Source organism: Thunnus maccoyii, chromosome 1 (assembly GCF_910596095.1).
Source record: "Thunnus maccoyii chromosome 1, fThuMac1.1, whole genome shotgun sequence".
Classification (NCBI taxonomy): domain Eukaryota; kingdom Metazoa; phylum Chordata; class Actinopteri; order Scombriformes; family Scombridae; genus Thunnus; species Thunnus maccoyii.
In genome coordinates, this window is record NC_056533.1 from 19,102,614 (window position 1) to 19,108,613 (window position 6,000).

The 6,000-nt window shown below is 39.4% G+C and overlaps 1 long non-coding RNA gene across 2 annotated transcripts in view; it reads right to left on the reverse strand.

The window, feature by feature from the left end:
- The window catches only part of LOC121902527, a 224,562-nt gene extending 222,159 nt beyond the window's left edge, over positions 1–2,403 (reverse strand). Inside the window, exon 1 of one of the 2 annotated variants that reach the window (XR_006097580.1) lies at positions 1,729–2,402. This is a non-coding gene — a long non-coding RNA (uncharacterized LOC121902527). Of the gene's footprint in view, positions 1–1,728 lie in introns of both variants that reach the window. The other variant, XR_006097577.1, reaches the window with a different exon arrangement.
- Positions 2,404–6,000: the final 3,597 nt, after the last annotated feature.

Sequence of the window (6,000 nt, forward strand, 5' to 3'; positions counted from 1 at the left end):
GTGCATGTTAAAGATGTTCTTACAGTCCCACAACTGAATGTGTAGCTTGTTCTGGCATTTTCTCTGGTTCTCCACTCTTCACCTGAACCATAATTGAGGCCTCAAGTCAACGTATATAAGCAAAGGGCACTATCTAGAGGACAAATCGTGTTATAGCATGTAAACTAGAATATGTGATGGGATTAATCCAGTCATTGTGTTTTTAGGCGAACTTACAATGGAAACATGGTTTTAAATCTGACATGATTTGTTGTCTCCCACAAAGGCATAATGTAAAATGAAATAATAGAAGGTTTAAAACCAGATTTTGACACAAATCAGATAATAACAGAGTACCCACCCCCATAATTTCTGGGGGGTACTTCGGTGGAGCATATTCCCAAAAAAACAACTACTAGTAATCAATTTACCACAAAATATTTGACACACAGAGAACCGGGGGCTTTCAGACCCTGAACACAGAGCATTATCTGGTTTATCCAGTTAGTAATCCAGCCTTGAACGTTATGTGTTGAAGGGTGCTATCGCTGTCTGGAGAGTCTGTTTGTGTACTCTGTATGAGATGCACTGATGATAGTTACTGGATTTCTCTACCTCAGCACCAGATATGTGTGAGCTATGGGTCTTGCTAGAAGGAAAACATATTACCAAATACATGAATAAATACTAGTATTTGCTTTAAATTAATTATACAGTTAGATTTTGCTGACTTGCAGCTTTGCTAGACATCCTCAGACACCCACATATACAAAGTACAGCCCTTGCCTGGTTAAGGGGGTGATTAAAGTTTTAATGGTAATGTGGCTCTGACAGCCATTTAGTCCATGTGTTATTCTTTCATGAGAGACGTTATTCTTGGTGCTGATCCAGACTCATTATCCTTTACACCTCTGTTTTCAAAACACATATTCACTGAGTTCTTCGCATAAACTTAGAAATCAAAGCTCTCTTTTAAAAAAATATTTGCCTGAGTGTATAGTTTCAGCTAAATCACATGCACAGCATGGGAAAGCATATTAACATTAAAGTGCAACTGCAGAAATAATACCCATAAATTCAGTCAATGAGTGGATAAACATGGATCATTCAGAAAATGTCACACTCATGAGACAATATTACAATACTGTAACACTAAATACTCTAACTCACTCCTTAACAAGCTGCAGGTGTACTTAATATAGTTTACTCTTGAAAGACAAATAACCATAATACAATGTTCACCATATAATAGCAAGAAATATGAATCATTCAATTTTGCAGCAGTGTAAACTTATGAACAACATGTAGGCTACACATGCTGAGAAACACTCAAGCTCCTCTAATGTCCACTTAAAGCACAAATCATGAACACAGAGGCTACAATATACAGTGCAAAAACTCATAGTAATCACAATACAAGGCTGCACTGAATATGGACAAAGCATCATTCATTAACACTTGGATGCATATATACAGGATTTAACCAGTAACGTTAATTAGCTGCAGGTAAAAAAAAAAAACCCGCTATGACTTACATCTGTTAGTAGCCTTCTCCAATAACGCATAACAAAATGCACTATTTTCCATCCATATCCACCAGTCTGCCACTTTTCTCAAACCCAAATTACAATAACTGGCACTTTCAAGTGCACTCAAACTAAACACAACTATTAGATAGTAGAGCTCCACAAAAAATGCTCTCCTAATTAAACCAGCAATAAACATTTAAATAAGTTTGCCGTTCCTTACCTTAAAATAGATGTTAGCTATTCTTTGCCGTCCTTAGTCTAGGCAGAAACATCCACCGCCGACATATAGGCCTAAATGTACAGGTCATTCTTTAGACCATAGTCCAAACTTGGAAGATGACTTCTCACACAGGTGCCATGGTTAAACTAGCTGGATGAGCGGTCCAGGTGATTCCTGGGAGGCTAGCAGAGCTAACGACAGTTAGCTAGCCTCAAGTTCAGCTCCAGAATTGTGAAACTTTACTCCCACCTCCTCGCTGTTTTAATCCTCTGACTTGTCCTCAAAATCTATGGTTTTGTCATCCTACTGAGAGTTACTGTTGCAGCTGTCTGTTTCTTCATATGTTTCTTCTTATTTTTTACTATGAATGTTTCAATTCTGTAGCCCATGTACGAGAGTAAAATGCCCTTTTCACGGCAGATTTGCAGTTTTGTTTTTGAGAGGTTTTTCTTCAAATTGCAAGGTCTTGCTATCATGCTTGTTTTCTCATTGGCTTAGCTAATTGAAACACTTAAAGGACCAGTGTGTAAATTAGCATTTAGTGGCATCTAGCTGTGAGGTTGTAGATTGCAACCAAATTGATAACCTCCCCTTCCAAGCGTGTAGAAGAAGCTACAGCGGCCGCGAAACTCCCGAAAAAACGTGAACGGCCCTCTCTCATGGATGTATAAAATGAACTGGATACAGGAAGAGCGCCAGGCTTTGAAGCAAATTTGACATAGCGGCCAAACCGTGTAATTACAACGTCACGTGACGCACACTGGCCCAAAAAGACTTTTCCCCATAGACTTACATTGTGAAAGAGACGTCTGTAAATCAGCGGATACATTTTTCTGAGCGTCACAACCCCCACGAAATGACTTGTCTCACTATCAGAATTAAATCCATTCGGTCCGATCACATTTCAAAAGCCTAGAAGAGCCGCATGATTGAATTGTTTTATCCCCATTCAAGTTAGCCGGAGGGCTAAACCGGAAGTAGCCAACTCGGCCAGCAAAAGTCACTAGTGCGCACGTTCTATGGGCCACACAATGCCGAAGATCCGAGTACTTTCATACCGGGAAGTCAATTTTTTTTTTGCTTCATGCGCCACTGAGCAACTTTCATGGGAATGAACGGCCCGCCTCTGACGCTGTATCCATTTCTCTTTATACATCCATGCCCTCTCTAGAGCCAGTTTTTAGTTTGTCCATTCTGGGCTACTGTAGAAACATGGCCATGCAACATGGCGGGCTCCATAGAAGAGGACCCGCTCCCTATGTAGATATAAAGGGCTCATTCTAAGCCAACGAAAACACTTCCGTTCCACTAGATGCCACTAAATTCTACTCACTGGCCCTTTAAGTAAAGCTAATTGAGCCATCATTAATGTTATTATTTACAGCTGTGCTTTCCCTGCTATGACAAGTCAAATGTTTGTCCAGGCCTTTATATACACAAAATAAGACACAGTTTGTGATTTATTATTTCACAATTAATTTTTGTAAGCAATTAAGCAATAATTTTAAGCAAATTAAACATTATAATTCAAATAACTTCAGCCTTTTGGCATTCATGCTCTAATGAGCACCACTTTTATTAGGATAAAAGGAGCTTTTCAGTGGCAGGTTAGAGGTGACTGACGTTTCCTGGTCTGGCTAAAGCTACTGCATAACTTCCTTCACACCCTGAATCATAACAACTCATAGGCTAAAAAATATGACTTTGTCAATATGAACTGTTATGTGCTATATTCTCTATAACATTACATTATAACAGCGTAAACTGAAAACTGTAGTGGTGGCCGTGCTGATGGTTCCTCGTTTTGTTTAATTAATTATCTGATTTGGCCAATTTCAGCCACACAGTCCTCCTCCAGGTTGCTGTCAGGACTAAATGACTGACTCTAACTTAAGACCAAAAATTATTTTGAATCATTGTTATTTCAACCATTTGGCCCAAAAATATTTGAAGGTCTTGCGCAGCTAAGATACACCCACACAGGTGATTTCACTTCTGTGTGGGCATGTACAGACTGTGTTTGATTCACATATCCTTAACTCTCCTGTTAGCTTTGTTGCACATTTCATGTTGGAACAAATGACACTTTTATTACTCATATGGTGTTGTAAGACAAGACGAACTTTACTTGCGCACTGCAGTGAAAAGCAGGAAGAACAGGAAATATGGGCAAGGTTGGGTTGTAAGCATATGTTTCAATAGCATGGCTACCTTATGTTAGAGCAGACAAACACACCACTTAATCCACTCCTTACACTTCTGACCTTGTCAACCTTTGACCTTGTTTTTGGTTTTGGAAAGGTGGGTGTCATGTTGGTCTTTAAATGTGGATAGTGAGGAGGCTCAGACAAAGATCAATTTAACCCTTGGGTGAGCATTTATTGAAACACCATGTGCACAACAGTGAAAAAAGAACAACACCCTCTCAAGACATAGCCCAACCTTCTTATATATCCTCCCACTGAGTAATTAGGTGGCCTTAACCATCAGCAAGGGGGTTTTAATATGCAAATACACATATATACATTATTTGGCCAAAATGGTATTTACATATGATACAATTCCCCTCATAAATCCATGAACAATTACGCTTCTCAATATCTGCATTCTATGTGGTTTCCAGAAACACATTTTACAGACAAGATCTATAAATCCCCCACTCTGTTACTTACACATGGTACAACCAGGAAATATAAATAGCCTTGAGTTCCACAGCACACCCCATGGGAAGGCCAGAGGTGATGTTTGGAAGGCGCAAAGTTTTGAATTTGTTTGCTGCTTATAGTTCCACTGGTTTGAATTGATTTGGGTATGGATTCATTGACTTTAACTTTGTATTACAGACTGTTGGACTTAGTGACCAGTGGATCAGTCCAGTAGTGGTACTCTCACGCTACCTCTTGTTGACTGCTATGTCAGGTTATTGTTACCAGTCAAGTAAAAGCTGCATCTGGCCCAGAGCTGCAGCAGGGAAGTGTTTGTTCGATGTACAGAAGGAAGAAGTCGAGTGGTGAGTCCTCTGCAAAAAGAAGAAAATCAGCAGAGATTTTGAATCTTGTAGAACTAGTTGAAATTCAGCATTGTGGGTGATAAATCAGAGCCAGCCCATGCCCACAGGAGGTGGATGGGATGGGGGTGGAAGTGAGGAAGAATGGAACATTGTAAGCAGGAACAGACCTAAAAGAAAAGATCAGGACAAAGGGGGAGAGAGCTCCTAAGATAGTGATATGGATGTATCTGAACAAGAGCTACTAACATGTCTGTAAGGTGGCAATATCATAAGCATAAAGCGCATGGGTAAAGGTGAAAATGGCAGAGGAACTACCCCAGTGCTCCTCACCTTTAAAGATGATGAGTTACCAAGGAAGATAATGCTGGGAAACTCTCTACTCGGTGAAAGCATACAAGAGGCCCCCTTTAAGATGTTTAACTGCCAGAAGTATGGGCATGTGATAGCTGTGTGCAAGGAAAAACGACGGTGCAGACATTGTGGCAAAGATCATGATGGGAGAGAATGTAATGAAGTAATGAAATGTTGTAATTGTGGAGGCGATCATCCATCTTCCTATAGGGGATGCCCTAATTATGTCAAAGTGGAAAATATAGAGAGAATAAGGAAGGAAAACAATATACCCTATGCAGAAGCAGTGAGAAGGGTGGAAGGTACAAGCAGGGCCAGACAAGTGCAAGCTGATTCTGTTAGCAGAGATCCAATAAGGGGAATTGCTATACCTACTAATGATGACTCAGTGGTGGTTAACAGAAAGGCACTATTAGCATTTATGGTCGAAGCAATGTGGAGAGTAAAACTGGTAGCGAACAAAAAATCAGATGTGGCACGAGAAATTGCTTCTACTGCAGAGAAGTTGTTAGGCTTTAAGGGAATAAAAGAGGAGATGTGGGAATGTATTTATTCCAAGAACAGTGATAGACAAAGGGTAAATGGGAGTTAGTACCTAGGAATGGATGAAGAAGAAATGATAAACTGAGATGGAGATTATGACAATGATGAGCGCCATCTGCATAATGTTTTACATTATGAAATGGAATGCTAGAAATTTGGTTGTAAATGGGAACGAATTTTTAAAAAATTCTAGATGAATTTAAAGAAAAGCCAGAAATAATATGCATTGAGGAGATATAGTAAAAACCAAGATTAGATTTTGTAATACCGCAACATTTATTACAAATGGAATTCAGTATAGGAGAATAGAAATCAAAACAGAATTGAAATGTGTAGTAATAAACATGTGGACTGATACAGGGAAAATC